Here is a 17334-nt window from a genome sequence, read left to right on the forward strand (position 1 = left end):
CCACCCCACCTCAGCCACCAGTATTCCCTATTTTCCATGGTGCCAGCTTCTTCATGAGAATTGCTGGCATGGCTGCTCTCAGTGGTATGGCCACTCCAGAGATGATGCTGAAGGGTTCAACCCTGGCAGTTTGGGGTGATGGGATGCTGGAAGGGGTGTGAGTAGTTTGGGAAGAAGAGTGTGTATCCTCAGGATGGGGGTCCCGTCCTTTTCCTTCCCTCTGATAGCATGGTTGCTCCTGAAGGGCCTAGTGCTCTCCATGTGCTAAATGAGTCTCTAGTCCTTGTCAGAGTCACATTAGGATTCCTCTATGCTGAAACAAGTTGACCTGGGACCCTGGGGTCAAGACACTGTGAAAAGGGTATCATTCAGGCCTGCATCTGCAAGGTTTGGAAGGCAATGCAGGGGATCAGAAGTGTTCTGAGGGTGGAGAACATCAGGTCCAGGGAAAATGCCATGCTGCTGGATAGTGGACACCAGTTTAAGCCTTAAGATTTTTGCACTCTAGGGATGGGCTCTGTGGGATCTTGCCAAGACAAGCAGTCTCTGCTTCCTCCAGCATGCTGAGCTGCTCCTAAAGCCAAACATGGTCTGACAAGGAAAGTAGGGTTTCCTGATGAGAAGGACTCCCAAACTCACTCACCCTCATTCTTGCTGCTTGTGCACTGGGACAAGTAATAGATTTCGGCTCTCAATGGTTTAGAATGTTCTCCCTCACTTAGATCTTCTGTTTTCCAGCTCACTTTTCTTCCCACGTGCCTCTGGTAGTTGGTTTCTTCAACTTCCTTTGCTAGTAGGGCTGGTATAGACCAACACCAACTCTGTAACCATGAGAAGTCACTCACAAAAATTCTGATGCCCTATGGTAGCAATGAGATAAACTGAACTCCTGCTCCAGCTCCCTGCTGGAGAGCCAATCTGAAGACACCTCAGTGCTAAATCAGACAATGCAAAGAGACTAATGCATATGACCCAGGAAAACAGCTTGAAAGGATTTCGAGAGCATTTTCAACTCTTATAGTAGATATTCACTCTCCAGAAGCTTTGTGTTAGGAACCACTGGCTGGCACCACAATGACTGTGAGGGAATCAATCCCAAGGATGGTATGGAGCACCTGAGCTAAAGCCCTCAGAGCAAACCTGTGAGGCTGGTTGCTGCCCCTGCAAACTGGCTGACAGTTAGGGCCGTTTCCCTGCATGTGTGGTGCTGTCTGGAGTAAATAAAGCTCTGAAACCATAGGGTGGCTGCAGGAAAAACCTCACTAAAGCCCAATGAGGAGCCTTTCCTGAAAGAGCTGGGAGGGCAAAATGGCTACATGCCATTGGGATCAAGCAGGCAGTTCTGCTTAAACAGGCTTCTTGCACCCCACAGAAAAAAATAACTGTCAAGGGATCATCTCCTAACTTTCTCCTCTTCAATATTACCTACTCTGGAAAAAAATGGGTTCAAATACTTTTCTTCACATGATGCCTTTTTCCCTTTGGAAGAGAAGAATGTGTCTTTTTGATGACAAGAAAACCCAATGGAGAGCCTCACAAAGCAGCATCGAGGCCCTGCTTCCTTGGCCAAAGCAGCAGCTGGTGAACCTCAAGTCTTGCCATTTGGGATGAGTTCTCTCGCCAACAGACACCCCAGTTGTAGTTGGCACAAGAAGAGGACTCACAACACAGACAGGCAATTTGGCAGCTCACCCTCTATCTGGCATGCAGATGACTAAAAGACAAGTGAGGCAAAGTCAGTTCTCACACAACTGTCTGTGGCCCACTGGATGCAGAGTCAGTGATACTGCAGATACTCATGGCACCTTCCCCCAGCCAGTAAGGGTCATCCTCAATCTACAGGGGCCCTGCACAGGAGTGTGGGAGAACTGGCAGTTTTGTCTTCTGCCCCTCAAGAAGGCAGCCTCTGCTGAGAAACAGTACCCTGCTTGTTCCCCTGGCTGCAGCCAACCTCCAGCCTGGAGCGGGGATGGAGAATGACACAGAAAATGGCCTGAAAATGGTGTTTATTTGCTCTCCCTTCAGGTTGCTAGTTCCTGTGGATTTCACGGGAAAGAGGCAATGTGGCAGAGATTCAGTTTTCCTCTGGAGTGGGGATACAGGATACAGGGCTTCAAATCATAGGGAATGAGAGGCCAGGGGTCATCTAGTGCTTTGCTAGAGAGGATCCCCAGTCAGGAGACAAAAAAAAAAAAAAGAGATTCACAAGGCACTGAGTGAAATTTATACCCTGCTCAGCTCACACCACGAGTGCAACAGGTAAACTCTGCCGGGAGAACAACTCCCAGCTCAGCAAGAAAGGAATCAGACCCAGAAGGGATTTCAGTAACCACCAGGGCACTGGACCACTGTTTTTCCCACTGCTCACCATCCCTGTCAGAGCCTACTGCTACCAGCCACCAAGAGCCAAGTTCAGTTTGTGCCTTGCTGCAGAGCAATGAGTGGCTCAGCTGCAGAGAGGGATGTTCTCAAAGGAGTGTGTACCAGCCACACAGTCTCTGCAATCTCGGTGTCTCCTCGCTATTTAAATATTGAGGAAGGGCCTTTTTCCGTCCATTCTGCCTTTCTCCAGTTCTTTTATTTTGTCTCCTTTGGTCCTGCCTCCACTTTTTGAATTCTCTTTCATTTTGCAGTCCGTTTACTCCCTTTTTTAGGCCCCTCTCAGAGCACTGAGTGTTTGTATATCCTTGTCCAAGTCTCTTCTGTCCACATGTCCTGTGTCCATACCACTCCCAAGGATGACAGGAAAGACACCCTGCTCCAGGCTGGCTGTTCGGTGAACAAGGAGCATCATTGCAGCGGCACCTGCTTGGTAGGGTTTCAGCAAGAGGACCACGTTGGTGGGACACCTCTTCCATCAAGGTGGGACCACGGAGGTTTCAGGGGAGGGGTTTTGCTAGATGACACCTATCCTCGGCACCTCTGGCAAGGGAGGAGTTAGAGGGGAGAGCCTGTCCACAGCAGAGGAGCAGCAGGATCCCCAGCTCAAGAGCCAGCTTTTGTCTCCTGCCCAACTCGGAGGCACAGCACTGGTATTGTCCCAGACCTGCCTGGGAAAATGGGAGGGGTTCCCTGTGAAATCTTTCCATATGGTAAAACAGCATCAGAGCTGAGGACCAAGGAGGGGACGATACAGACATTCGAAAAAATATACACCCCCCATCCAAACAATACCCACAGTGTGCTGAGGGAAAGGGAGACCCATGAATTGGGAGTTTGATAAGGATTTTCTCCTGCGCACGTGCCTGCTCTCTCAACGGCCCCTTCAGTTTTCCCAACAACCCCCCTTCCTTCCTTTTCTGGCTTTCTTGTTTGGGCCTTAAACAGTGCACTGTCTTTGTTCAGGATACAGGTGAATGACAATCATGTGATTAACACACACTCGCACACACACACACACACACGCACACGTAAAAAGCTTTTTAAGAGCATCCAGCTTGCTCCAGACCCAAAGACAAGAGAGGAAGCCCAGGCTAGGAGGAGCTGAGGTGGCGGCAGTGGCCAGGATGGGGGCAGCCACTGGGATGGATGAACAGGCACCACCTCCTCTTTGCAAAATCCCCTTCATGTGGAGATGGGCACGTGAGACAATGAGGGGCAAGGTCTGGGATTTGGGGGGTGAGAAGGGGGTCTTGCCTCTGCTGCCTTCTGGCCTGTGCCAGGCAGGTTGGTGGGGATTTGCTGTGGCTGTATCTTCCCTATGATGCTGTGGGAAGGACAGGAAATGGCCATACCAACACCAGGTTGGGGAGGGAAACTAGATTTCTCACACCAAAGCCAAACACCTGACCTGCCCTATCTCCAAAGTGGGATTTGAATCTTTGTCGGTATGAAGCTTGCTGCTGCTGCCTGACATGGCTGGTTGGCATGGCTTGGTGAGGAGTGGAGGGGGACAGCCCTCCTACTGGAAAGGGGGTCTGTCTCCCTGCCCACGAGAGAGAAAGAGGGAGGCAGAGGACCAGGCAACCCAGACGGTCATGGGAGGGTTGAAGATGTCTGGGACAGCTGACCCACGTTGGAATTCCTGCTGTCCCAGTCAGAAATATACCAAATATACTCAGTGAGGACTGCATGTCCCCTTCAGTGTGAAAATGCCACTGGGCCCTATCACACCTCATCATCATGGCCATGGGATAGCTGGGAAGCTGATTAGTCAGTCCTGGGGGCAAGTGGAAGCTAGTGACCAGGTGACCGTTTGACCCCTCACAGAAGAAGTCATGAGAAAATTGGAAAAACTAGAAGGATTTCAAAGCGTTATTACCCTTTTTATTTGATGATTGCATAAGTGTGATGCTCTGAGGAAAAACAGGGAGGAATAAAGGGAAAGACCACTATAATGTGTAGAAAACCTGTGAGTCTGCAGATGGTCTGACTCATGAGATATCATGGGACATGACTAATGACAGCCTGAGAGAGATCAAGACCAGGTCGTACCCTTTGCTGGAGCACCCAAGCCCAGCCCCATCTCCACCACTTCCTCATGCCCTTCTCTCCAAATTCCTCTGCCATCCAATGTCATGACCAGGCTCCCCCAGAGTGCGGGTCATTTTCAAGGCTTGTCCATGAGCAAGAGAAGCAGAGGGTCCATGAAGGCCATGTTCGTGTCACCCTCTTCAATTCTATGTCTGCCACAATCTCCAAAGAGCCCTTTGATTTGCACTGTGTGTGCCATAGGCAGCCTCCCAACTGAGAGCTGGGCACAGAAGTCACTGCTGGGCTCTGATCATCATCAGCCCTCACTGTTCTTGGCTGAAGCTTCCACTGTTTGTCCTAGACCCTTCCAGCTGCCTCTGAGCTTCCAGTTGTGGGCATTGATGAACTGATTGTTTGAGATGCAGCCTGAGGAGAAAGGAAGTGGTGTGGGTCAGTCAGGAACTGCAAAGAACTGCCTGCAGCCCTACCTGAGTTTTGGCAGCACCATACAGCATCCAAGTGGTTACTAGACAGCTGCAGGGACTCTACAGGAAATTTTGCCATGGGATATCAGGAGAAACACAAGGCAGACAGTGCCTGGAGTTGTTTACTGGTGGACTGGGCTGTTTGACAACCCAGTGTCCTGTGCAGGCAGCTAAAGAAATGTCACAGTGCCTGCCCTCCTCCAGGATTATCATTCCACATTGGCACAAAGCCACAATGGTGCTGGTTGGTGCAAAACTCTGCACTCCCATCACCTTAGGAGGGGGTGGGAGTCCTTAGGAAGTTCCCTGGCAACTGGGATGTGGTTGCAGAGTCCCGCCTGGCTCCAGAACAGGAGTAAAACCTGCTCTCTCTCCAAGGGATGGTGTGGGATGCCACAGGTGCAGGATAACACAATGCTGCTGCCACTGGTGTATGGCCTTGATGTGGCCAAGCAGACTTTGCTAAGCTGCATTTTTTGTTCTGAAGCAGTGGATTACAGTACCAGCTGCTTCAGAGAGGAGGTGTAGGGAAAACCTTGTGGAAATTAGGGAGGAGAAACATCTCTGAACATTGCAAAGACCCCAGGCAGCTCCTGGCCTTTCATCTTGGCCAGTCTAATGTTTCATGGGCATGGCAAGGTCCTGTGATGGCTAAATGGAACAATCTTCCTGCATTACTCAGGTCTGGGAAGATCAAAGAGGAATGGGGCAAGCATGTCTGTCTGCTACCTGCTTTGATAGATGGCACAGAGCCTGCCTGGCTGTTAACCCCTGCATCTCCTGCTGGAGAGGACAGCTGTACTTCCAAAAGGCTAACCCCAAAAAGCATTCACTGAAGGGGTGGAGCTGGGGGAGAAAGACCAGGTTGTCTGTTCTTGGATGAAGTCTGGCATATCCAGTGTTATGTAATGGAGGGAGCTGGATGCTCTTGGTCTGGACACCAGATGAGGGATGCCTAGAAGAGAAAATAAGGGAATTGTACAAGATTGAGCAGAAAAGGGGATCCTCCAAATGGGACCTGTGTCTGTAGCAGTGCTGAGTGACCCCAGTGGGGTCATTCTGTGGTGGTCAAGGTGGCTCCAGGGTGATCTTCCCCTCTGCTAGTCCCCTGGATGGAAGGAGACTCCTGGGGAGCCAAGGGAAGGGTTAAGTCGGGAAGGCTTCAGCCTGCTGCCTTGGCCCCTGTAATTCCTCCGGAGAGTAGGACTGGGAGAACAAGGAGCCCTTTCTGTTCACAGGAATTAATAGCAAAGAGTCATCTGGGGTGTCATTCAAGCCCTGATCAGCTCCCAGAGGAATGTGAGGGAGAATGAGTGAGGGAGCATGGCCTCAAGGCACCAGAGCTAGGGCAGGAGCAGTTTGGCTGGTAACCAGAGTTATCCGCCAGCATTTGGGCAGTGGAACCATCTTCCTCTTCACCCCAGCATCCATGTCCCCTCTGCCCTGTGCAGGGGTTCACCCTCACACCCATATTCAAAGGGCTCCCAAGCTTATCCCTTGTTACCTATCCCTTCATCCCGGGGAGGGGTGAGATATCCCGGCCCACCAACACAGCCTCCCCTCTGCTGAGCCTGGAGGGGTGGGCCAGGCAACCAGGGGCCAGCACAGCCCCACTGCTCTCAAAGTGGACGTGAACTCCAGCAGGCATCCCCTTTCCAGGGCTGTCTCATCACTCCCAGGATGTGATGGCAATATTGTTGCCCTCCAAAGCAAGCTTGCACATGGAGAGGGTCTCCAGGGAACCCTCAAGCACAGCTGGGGATATGGGGCTGCACCTCAGGGTTCAAAGTCCAGTGCTGAAGCTTTTGCCACTGCAATGGCTCACTCAAACTCACCTGGTCACCGCAATTTCAGGAGAAAAATATCAGTCTAAGGAATTTGTTATGCTACTGTTTCACAGTATTGCTTCATGGCTACACAGGAAGGCTTGAAAATATTGCATGGTGACACTGCAGCTTTGCCTGTAACTACCTCTGGTGAGCCAAGGAGGAATTTTGGGTACATCTCTACTTTTCTGAGAAGGAGGCCTTGGAATGATCCATCCTCTTCCATGACGCCCTGCTTCCTCTCTGCCCAGCTGCATCATCAGCACCTCACGTGATAACACCTGGTAGCACAGGGTGACTTAAGGCTCTGATGATGCAATGTGGTCAGCTCTGCCATGTGTAGTACAGAATCTTCAGGGCAGCCCTTCAGGTCTACTCTTGGTGTGTGCACAGCCACAGCATGGCCATGCAACCTGAGCTCACCAGCCTGGCAGCAAGTGTAGGTCAGGCAGACTGTGACCTGTGTGCTGTGCAAACAGCGCTGTGCTAGAGTCATGAGTTGCTTTTGATGGCCTAAAGATGTCTCACCAAAGCCTCTCCTCCTTCCCCCAGCACCAAGTCAGTGTAAAACCTGGCTTAAGCACCAGCCTGCATCTTAGCATCCTCTGGGAGATGCGTGGTGCCACTGGGATTGACTCTGCCCACGCCCCACTCCCTGTGCCACCACCACTGCTACAGTGAGTGTGCCTTGTCATAGAGGGGTTAATAAATGATGTAAGAAAGCAGCCCTTTAATGAACAGTGACCTCTGGCCTTTCATAAATCACAGTGTTGGGCTGCAAGTACGCAGGGGGCACGAGGCGTTTAGGGGAGAGAATGGGAGGGGGTCCATGCAGCTGCGCCACGGAGTTGACATTGTTCCCACCATCACTAAAGTGCAACAAATCCCTCTATTGTGTTCCTGGTTTATCTGGTTCCTCTTGTTTATTAGCAGAGGTTGTTTGGCGCTGGCTCCAGCCCTGGGCGGGTGGAAAGAGTGTTGGCACGCACCAGAGAAGGGGAGGGAGGGAGTGAGGGGGATCAGGACTGGAGGATGAGAGCAGTTCATCAATGGCTGTATTGTCCCATCTTTTTTGTTGCTCCTGTAATGATATGTTCGAAAAAAGGGGATTAAAAAGAAAAAAAAAGGCGGGGGTGGGGGGGGAGATGAGAGAGAGAGAGAGAAAGACAAACTGCACAGAAGGACTGGATAAGAATGGCTGGTCTGGGCCCACAGCGGATGCTGTTGCAGCTGGGGAGGATGGGTTGGGACAGAGCCGTGATGGGGCTGCTCTGTGCCTTTATGCTGCTTATTCACATCGGGAGTCGTGAGCCCCAGTGGCTCAGGCTGGACCCACCCGTGCCAACTCTATTCATGGCCAGCCGGGACCACGTGCGCATGGCAGGGAGGATGGGGCAGCAAGAGTGAGGAGTTGGGGCTGGCGAGGAAGGGGGAGGAAGGCTAACCCTCATGTCCCTTGAGGCTGAACCTGTCTTTGTACAGAAGAGGTAGCTGGAGGGCACAGCATCTTCTCAAAACACTGTCAGTGTCCTTCATCTTGCTTGGTTGTTGTCCCCCAACATACACGCCCATTATAAGAAGTAGTGGGGCTACTTCCCAAATTAGCAGAGATTTTCTTGCACCCAGACTTTGCTTATGCTTGCATTTTTTCCCTGGAGCTACCTATGGGCACATGCCCATGAAGTGCTCCACTGGTTTTCATGGAGATCATCGGGACAGTGCTCCCAGGGATTAATGGAAAATGATAACACTTTGTTCGCCACTTTGCTTAAAGGAAATTGCCAGCAGAGTAAAACTGCCATAGAGGCTTTGCTCGTCATTACTCTGCCTATTGTTACCAATGGACTGAAGGGATGCAAACATCCCTAAGAGGAGCACATCCCTCCTTAAACAGCCTCATTGAGATCAAAGTGAAATTTATCGATAGGAGAGTGAAATTCTGTCTGAGATGCATAAGGGCATTTTTTAGTTCATTTCAGGCCACTGGTTGGTTTTATCCCAACCACACTGTCTGTTTCTGCTCCAGTGACTCCACTATTTCAGAGGTGTCAGGTAGGGCCATGTTGGTCTGAGCATGCATGGGAGCTCTATGGTGATTTTTAATTTTTATTTCAAATGGCATAACTCAGAGATTGAAACATTATTCTGAACTTTAAATAGCAAGTTTTATTTCATTGTTTTAGGGTCTTGTGACTGACCTCTCATCTTTCAGCCTGGGTCAAGTTTTAAATGCAAAATGCTGGCGTGAAACAAAATGTCAAAAATTCACTTTGAAAATGTCCATTCACAGCACTTTGGCATTTAGATAAGAATAATTCAGGAAGATTGTCTTAAAATGAAACGTTCTGATATTTTAAAAATCCATCTCCCACACTCACTTTCCAGTCAAAAGTGCTTGTTGAATTATGTCTGAATTTACAGCTCCATTCCCTTGAAGTCCCTTTTCTTAGCAAATTATTTACCAATAAGTGATTCCCTGGTACCAATCATTCCCACTCAATGATGCCACATCCTTGCCATAATTGGGAGGTCTCAGGGTCTCCACAAAGTGGTGGAACATGCTTGGATTCCTGGTTTCTTTGAGGTGATTTCCATCACCTTGGCATAAGTGATGTCAGAACTCATGGCAGGCCTGCCAACAGTCTGTGTCACCCACTCCCTGAAGGTCAGACATGAAGCTCAGCACTGGCACCATTGTAGTTTTGTGGCCATAAAAATTAAGGTTAAGTTAATGGAATGTGGTCACAGAAGTTTGTGTGGTGGCAGCTCAGGGTGTTTCTAGAGAGGCAAATGAGGAGTGGCAGGGATGTGAAGGTCTGAGAGGAGGGAACAGAATAGATCCCCCTTATCACAGAGATATGTGTCAGTGCTCGCAGAAGAATCTCTTTTGCCTGAGTGGAAAATGAAGTGCTCCTCTGCTCATCACACCTTTTCAAGAAAAGTTTGATGAGCTTCTCCACTACAGGAAATTCTCAAACTGGATTCTGGCTTCACTCAGTCACATCCTGCTCTGTATCCAGCAGTTACTTCCATACCCATTGTTAACTAAAGCATCTTCATGAAAGCTCTGAAAAGAAAAAATGAATAGGCAAGATTCAAAGCATGAATAAGCAATTGTCCAAGCAACTGGACCTGAGGGAATGGGCAGAAACTGATGCACAGGATCTCCAACTGAATATGAGGAAGAATTTCTTTACTATGCAGGTGACCATGCCCTGGAACTGACTGCTGAGGGAGGTTATGGAGTTTCCCTCACATTTCAGAACCGTCTGGACACAATTCTGTGCCATGTGCCCTGGGATGACCCTGCTTGAGCAGGGCGGTTTGTCCAGATGACCCACTGTGGTTCCTTCCAACCTGCCTCATTCTGTGATTCTGTGAATAATTCTCAGCAGCAGTGAATATCACTTCTTGTTCAGACAAATCATCCAAGTCCACTTGTCCTTCCTGTCGTCCAGTCCAGTGAGAGGGGACTTTATAGGACTTCTGGATTACAAACCCAAAGAGTTACAGGGTTTTCCTTACAAACATTTGGTCACATGATGAATATAACAGCAACCTGGAAATAGAGTGTCGTTTTCTTGGACCAACTTGAACTGGTGGCAACATCAATCCTACACCTGAGCTGGACAGTCATGGGAATGTATTGAAACCAAATCCCATGTGACATTCACATGTGTCTCTTTTCTCATGGGCAGTCTATGCTTGGCTTAGCCTAAGGCTACCTCCCAGTCTCACCAGTCCTCACAGCAGGTGGCACTGGTGATTTTGAAGAAGTTAGTGTCTGCACAAAATAGGCCATGTCACTTGGCAGAAAGGACAGAGCACTGAGACCTGGATTTATGCAGGCAAGTGCACCCCTAAGTGTCCTCAAAGGCAAAGCCCAGCCCGAGCTGCTTCCTCTGCAGGCAGCATCTCGATCACTCCGCAGATGTCTCCAGGAGCATTCAGTCAGCAGTGGTGAGGACAAGTCAGGTTACCACAAGGCTGTGCCTGCAAAGTGCTGTAGTTTGCAGCAGGGACCACCTCTCTTTCCATGTCAGCAGGTAATGGAAGAAAAAATAAATTATGTACATTATACATGCGCATGACGAGGATGTCTCATCCCAGACCATGTGGGAGACATTCCCTGGACTCTGCAGTCTCAGCTGTGCTCAGGGTAGGCCTGACTGCTTTCAGTGGTATCCCTTGGGGCAGGGACAGGACTGTGGCACTCACCATGAACTTCACAGTCCAAGCCATTGTCAGGAATCTTATTACTAGGTTTTGCTTCCCAAACTTCCCTGAAGTTTGGGAAGGAATCACTTTTCTGCCAGCAATGGTCTGGGAGTTTTTAAATGGGTATCAGCATTAAGCTGGAAAATCTTAACAAGCCCAGATCAATTTCCTAATCAAGAGGTACATCTGGGATGTTTTAAACCTATGTGCCACCTCTCGGGAAGAGCACAGGCCCTGCTCCTCATAAACAGTCAAACCCTGTGCACTTTGCTCAGGAGCAGGAGAGGAGTCACAGCCCCCCCGGCACACGCGACACAGTGACTAGAGTACCATGGCACTGCCCGCGGAGCATCCCGGCCCAGATGGCACAGCTGAACCTGCCGGGTGGCAGGACTCCCCGGCACTGCCGGCTGCATTAGTGCCGGCTCCCACGCTGTCCACAGTACAGCTGTCTGTGTCCCCTCTTCTCCCTGCCCCCCAGGAGACATCGTGGTCCCCTGACCACCAACGTGGTCCCTCTGTCAGGAGTCCCCTGACTCGCTGGTCAGCTCTATTTGAATGGTGGCATGAGAATTTTTCCCTCATTTGCACAATCATCTTGCCTTCCTCCCCCCCACCCCCCCAAGTCATCAATATCCTCCTTTCCCTGCCTCCCTCCTCCTTTCCCGCCGCCTCCCCCTTCTCTCCCTGGAACTTCCCTGCAGCTGCAGAGCTGGCCAGACAATCGGGTGTTTTAGAGAAATACATTTTTGGGCTAATTTGCCATGCATAAGTGTTTCTCTTACCCTTTAAAGTCAGGGAACAAAGAGCACATTCTCTGGGAGCTCTCCCTGTTGTGAGCAGCCCCGCAGCTGTACAGCACTGTGCTACCCTCCTCTCTCCTGCTCCACTCCCTGCTAGCTGCGTAAAGAGATGGGGCTCTGCTTCTCACTGAGACCACAACACCTCCTACCCATCAGTACACATTTCTTTCTGCTTTGTTGTTTCTTTCTTAAAGCAGAGACAGAACAAGTGCAGAGGGAAAGAATTTGGCAGCACTGTGACCTAGACTGACTTGTCAGATCCTCCAGGTAGAATCTTTTACGCTGAGACATCATTTATTTGGAAACAGTCTTAATTTTCCTTTATTTGGGGTTTAATCCTTTGTTGAAGTATTTTATTCCCTTGATAAGTAGCACTGTGGCAATATCTTACACACACTATATTAGACTGGATGAAATTTTGTTCTATCAAGGAAACCTAGTCAAAATATAAATCCTGTGAGAGGTTTTCAGGTCCTGTTTTCTCACTTCGAACACTCGTTGCCATCCCTGCCCACCCCTGGAACTGTTTATGGTCAAGTTAAGTGGACTTTGAGCAATGTGGTCTAGTGGGTGGCATCCCTGCCCAAGGAAGGGGTGTGGAACTAGACAATCTTTAATGTCTCTTCTAGACCACACCATTCTATGATTCCATGATTCTATGATTCCCAGCTATGGAATTTCTCAGACAGGATGATTTTCCTTTTTAGAGCTAGAATGCTGAGTGATTAACAGATTTGGCCTGGTGGATCAAACTGGGAAGAAGATGCAGACGTTCTGCTATGAATCACTCACAGGTTGGGGAGAAGGAAATAGCCTGGAGCAGCTGGAAACTGAGGAATTAAGATTTTTGTCAGTTTTTTGGGAATCCCATTTCAGCACTTGCTGAATTATCTTTTTCCTATCCTTGGAAACCTGGTCCAGCAAACAGCTTGCCAAGCGGGGTGATAGGTTCTGCTATAAAAGAAACAGGGCTTTTAACCAGTCATAGTGAAAATACTCACACCAGTTCAGTAGCATTGTATCAAGGCAAACTCTTTCCATCAAGCCCACTCCCATCTGCTGTAAATATTAACTCAGGCCAAAGCAGTCTCATTTTCAGATCCAAATTCAACACAGCATAAGGCAGCTAATAGGGAGAGAGGAGAGGAGAGGAGAGGAGAGGAGAGGAGAGGAGAGGAGAGGAGAGGAGAGGAGAGGAGAGGAGAGGAGAGGAGAGGAGAGGAGAGGAAAGGAGAAGGCTGAGAGTGCAGCCAGCAGAAGTGCACTGGCAGGAATGCATAATGCAAGAAAAAGTGAAGATCTTATGAACTGCAGACTCAGATCCAGAGTTTCTAAGGCAGGAAAAGCCAGCTTAGAGGAAATGATAACTAGAGGAACATATGATGGAAGAAGGTATAATCAACAACAGCACCCAAGTGCTAGGACAATAGGACAGGTTGAGCCTCACCTGGCATAGCCCAATAAATCCCTCAGTTCCTTCCTGGCTCTGAGTTCTTTGCATTCAGCAAGGTTGGTTGGCATATGCACCTAAGACCTCAGTAACAACAGGAGGCTGTGAATGCAGCCAAGGCTCAAAGACCTGCATTAACTGACAATGTAGTAGCATTTTTTGTTCACAGAACATCATCTGCTCTTAGCTGAGCTGAGATTTCAATGTTCTGAAACTCCTGCTTTGCTGTACTATTGTGAATGAGTTGTATGAGGCAGTAGTGGAGAACTTCGAGTTTTTTTAGTTTACAAACTCCAGAACTCTCTGTTCTGACCTTACAAGTAACTCCAGTAAGTGCCCATCAGGTATTAAAACCGTACTGCCAAGAAAAAGACAATTTCTGCCAGACTCACTGCAATAGTGAAAATCCCATTGAGCAATGGGTTTAATCATATTTAACATCCCTTCTACGTAAATGTCCTTCAATCCCTTTAGGAGATTGAATTTGCAAATTCCCCTGGCAGGCTTGCAGGGGACACCACACAGCATAGGCAGGTTGAAAACCAACACCAAGTGCCGACACAAATACCCCAAAACCCTGGATGAGGTTAGTGGGAGCAAAATCCAACTCCAGCTTTTGAGGTTACTATCTCAGTAAGACAGAGAGAGAGAGATAGAAAGGAAAGAGAGCAAGAAGGTTAAAGAATGGGGGAGGGCTGAGAGCCTGCAGACTTCTGTTGCCACATGATTTTCCTGGTTTTCAAACTGCTGCTCTAACAGGCATGCACGAGTCCCATGTGATGACTTATTTACGAAAGCACAGTTGTAAGGCTGTTTGCATCTCACATCCGCTTGGCAGCCCACCTGACCACAGGCTCCAGGGGCACCCACTGCATCCTCCCCATCTGCGCCATCAGGCCAGGGGGATGGGTGACCCATGATGGGAGGACACTGCTCCTGAGCTGGTGAGATGATGAAGCAGAGAGGAGAAACATCTTTCCACTGCTCTTCATACGCCTTTGCCTGGCACTGTGTTAGGAGGCTGCAGAGGAAGGGTGCTGTCCTTCCTGCACTGTTATGAGGAGAAGCTTTCTTTGAGATCTGTCTGTCTGTCTCACTCCTTTAGAGCACCCAGAAGCAAGCTCACAGTCAAACTGACACAGCATGTGCTGATATCCCATATTTATCTTCAAATAGGTACAGATTCTCTTTCATTGAGTGGAGCATTTTCTGGTACCATCAATCCAGTCTCCTTTCACCCAAAGATCCACTCAATTAAAGAGGAAAATTCCTTTCAAATAATGTGGAGGAGGCTAAGGGAGAGAGTTCACAATGAATTAAAGATGGTTGTTCCTTTGGAAATGGATGATTTGGTATATTTTCAATTATTTTGTACAGAAAACCCCTAACTCCAGTAAAATTGTTCTTCTCAGTCAAAAAGAGGACCAAGACATGAGCAAGAGAGACACAATGTGTGAGGTGAGAGTTCTGAAGGCCAGCAATAGAACTTGAATTCACAGAGGCTGTGATGGGACAAGATTATGCTGGAGTAAGCCATATATTTTAGGGATGGTGTTTTCCTTACTCCATAGCATCCCTAGGAAAAACATCAATAGAAAAGTCATCACCTCATATGCTGCAAAAACTCCTCTGGTGATCTCTTCCAAAACCAAAGCTCTAATGAAGAAAGGATATCTGGCATTTTAAAACTTCAGTATGGTCAAGCCACCCAACATCATCCCTAGCTCCTCTTCCCGGACAACCAATCATTGTTTTAAATTGCCCAAGAGCCAAGACCGCTACCTTGCCACACAGATTACGTCTTCAGTGGCCATGCCTCTTTCCTTCACGCTCAGTAAATTGCCTCCATGAAGGGTTAATTCAACCAGGGCCTTTTACTCCAAGTTGTTTTCCAAGTAGCTGAGAGAATAGGTCTCTTGTTACAAACATGGCTTCTGGGCATTTGGTGATGCTTTCCCTTTTCTCTCTCTCTGTACCACAAAAGAACCTTTTGTTCTCGTCTCTCTGTCTCATTTACTCTCCCCCACCCTGCTCTCGCCTCTTCCCTCCATTGGCTGCCAAGTGACTAAGGAATGGTAAAAAATGACCATATAGCTTGGTCATGGCAAATATTTCTTTACCTATTATCTGATAGCGACCTTGCGCATCTGTGTGAAGGCTCCTCTGTTTCCACTGGGCTTCTCTTAGAGATGGGGGAGAATGAGTCAGACACAGCATATAAGTTGAATCAGCCCAACATGCTAATGGAAATATCTTGTAAATCGAATCACAGTGCTTGTTTCAGGAAAATCAAATGATAGGGACCCAGAACTGGCAGGAGTCGAGTGGCAGCTATCATGGGTCTAAATTTTTATGGGAACTTGGCATTTATTTAAAAAAACACATGGGAGGCACAAAAAAAAGATCTATTTCTTGCCTCCATATTTACTGATTCAGTTGGTTGCAAGCTGGAGCTGACAATCTCTGTTGGGTGGGTTGTAGCGTCACATTGTTTCCCTGCACTGTTGCTGTAAATCTTGTGCATGATCTCCCACCACAGAAAAGTTGTGGCAAATCCCCATGAACATCACGTCTTCCCACACTCCATTGAAATTATACTTCAGGCATTCTCACAGGCATCCTTCCAGCTATAGTCTCCTTGTACATACTGCTTCACTGAGTCACCTTATATGTACACAGATATGTAAAAGATCACATGATGCCAAAGTCACTGCAACTTCTACAATGACTTTTCTGCAACAGAAACAATTCCTTAGCCAAATTCCCACCTCCCTTCCTTTCATAGCATTTGGGTATATACTTCACTGATACTGTGTTCTGCCACAAAATAAAATTTGTCAGTCTCACCTGATGCAAATCCATCTGCCTTTCTGCTCATCTTCTTCTCGACTGACTCTCTTTCACTCTCTGACCACCCTTTGTCCTGAGTCGATTTCAGTCCATATCATGCTTTAGATGAACATGGCATGTGCTGCCTGTGTCCTTTTGCCAAGTTTTCTGCACTCTTCTCCCATTTAGTTCTTTAAGTATTTTGGAAGGTCCTTGAAATAATCATTAAATTTCAGCCTTAGCCACATCCCACACACACACATTCAAAGCTATGGATGTAAGGCGTTATGCAGAGAATTTTTACTCCTGCAGAGAAGGGGAATGGATTATAGATAAAAAGGGCCATTATATTCCCATATTAGAAGGACTTCTTGTCTGGTGGCTTTTAACCAAGCTGGTTAAAACATCATGAAAATGATGCAGTTTTTATATTCATATATCTCTGCCTACAATAATTTTTTGCTTAGTTAACCATACTGTTTTGAAGCAGCATGTAGGGCAGCTTTCACTGGAAAGCCTCAAACTCATCCAATATGTAACAACAAAGGAATATATAATCATCCTTTTTCCTGCCTCCTGGCTTGATAGCATCTAAATATTCATTCATCCAACAAAGACACAGAGATTCTTTCTGCAACCTCAGCTGTACTCCACTGCTCCCACAGTAGTTCTATCGTAGAGGGTCCTCGCCAGGACACTGATCATCTCCATCACAAAAGACAGCCAAAGCACCCTGAGATGAAGAATTTTGCCCTTGTCAAAAAAGCAAGTCCCTGGAAGATCCAGAAACTCACTAATTCAAATGGTGTGCATCTAACCTGCAAATTTAAACCTCCTCACAAAGCAGTGCCCCTGATGAAGCAATGCATTGCTGGATACTCTTGGAATTCTCCACAAAACAATGGTGAAAGTTTAAGGGAAAAGCTTTGCTTCTCCCTGCTTCAATTCTCCTTCACATGACTAGATGCCACACTCCTGATGCCAAGACTACTGTAATCAAAGGCATTAAACTGTCTAGAGAGCCCTATCAGGGTCATCTTTGCACCCTGTGGAGACCAAGAGGTCAGCTCTTGGAGTCCCTTTGGAAAAAAGAATCTACCACCATCTCTTTCACAAATGAGAAGCCCAAGGATGGATTATGGATTCTTACTTAGATAATTTTGGATGAATAAAGAAAAGAGAGGAGGGATAGCTGGATGCCTAAATAAAGCCAATGAGATCACATGTTTTGCCTTTTTATCTGCTTTTCTCTTTCTGCTTTTGGACAACAAAGCTTCCTTTGATACAGAAGAAGAGGGGGGGTAGGGACA

This window comes from Zosterops lateralis (genome assembly GCF_965231275.1).
Source record: "Zosterops lateralis genome assembly, chromosome: 4".
Lineage (NCBI taxonomy): Eukaryota > Metazoa > Chordata > Aves > Passeriformes > Zosteropidae > Zosterops > Zosterops lateralis.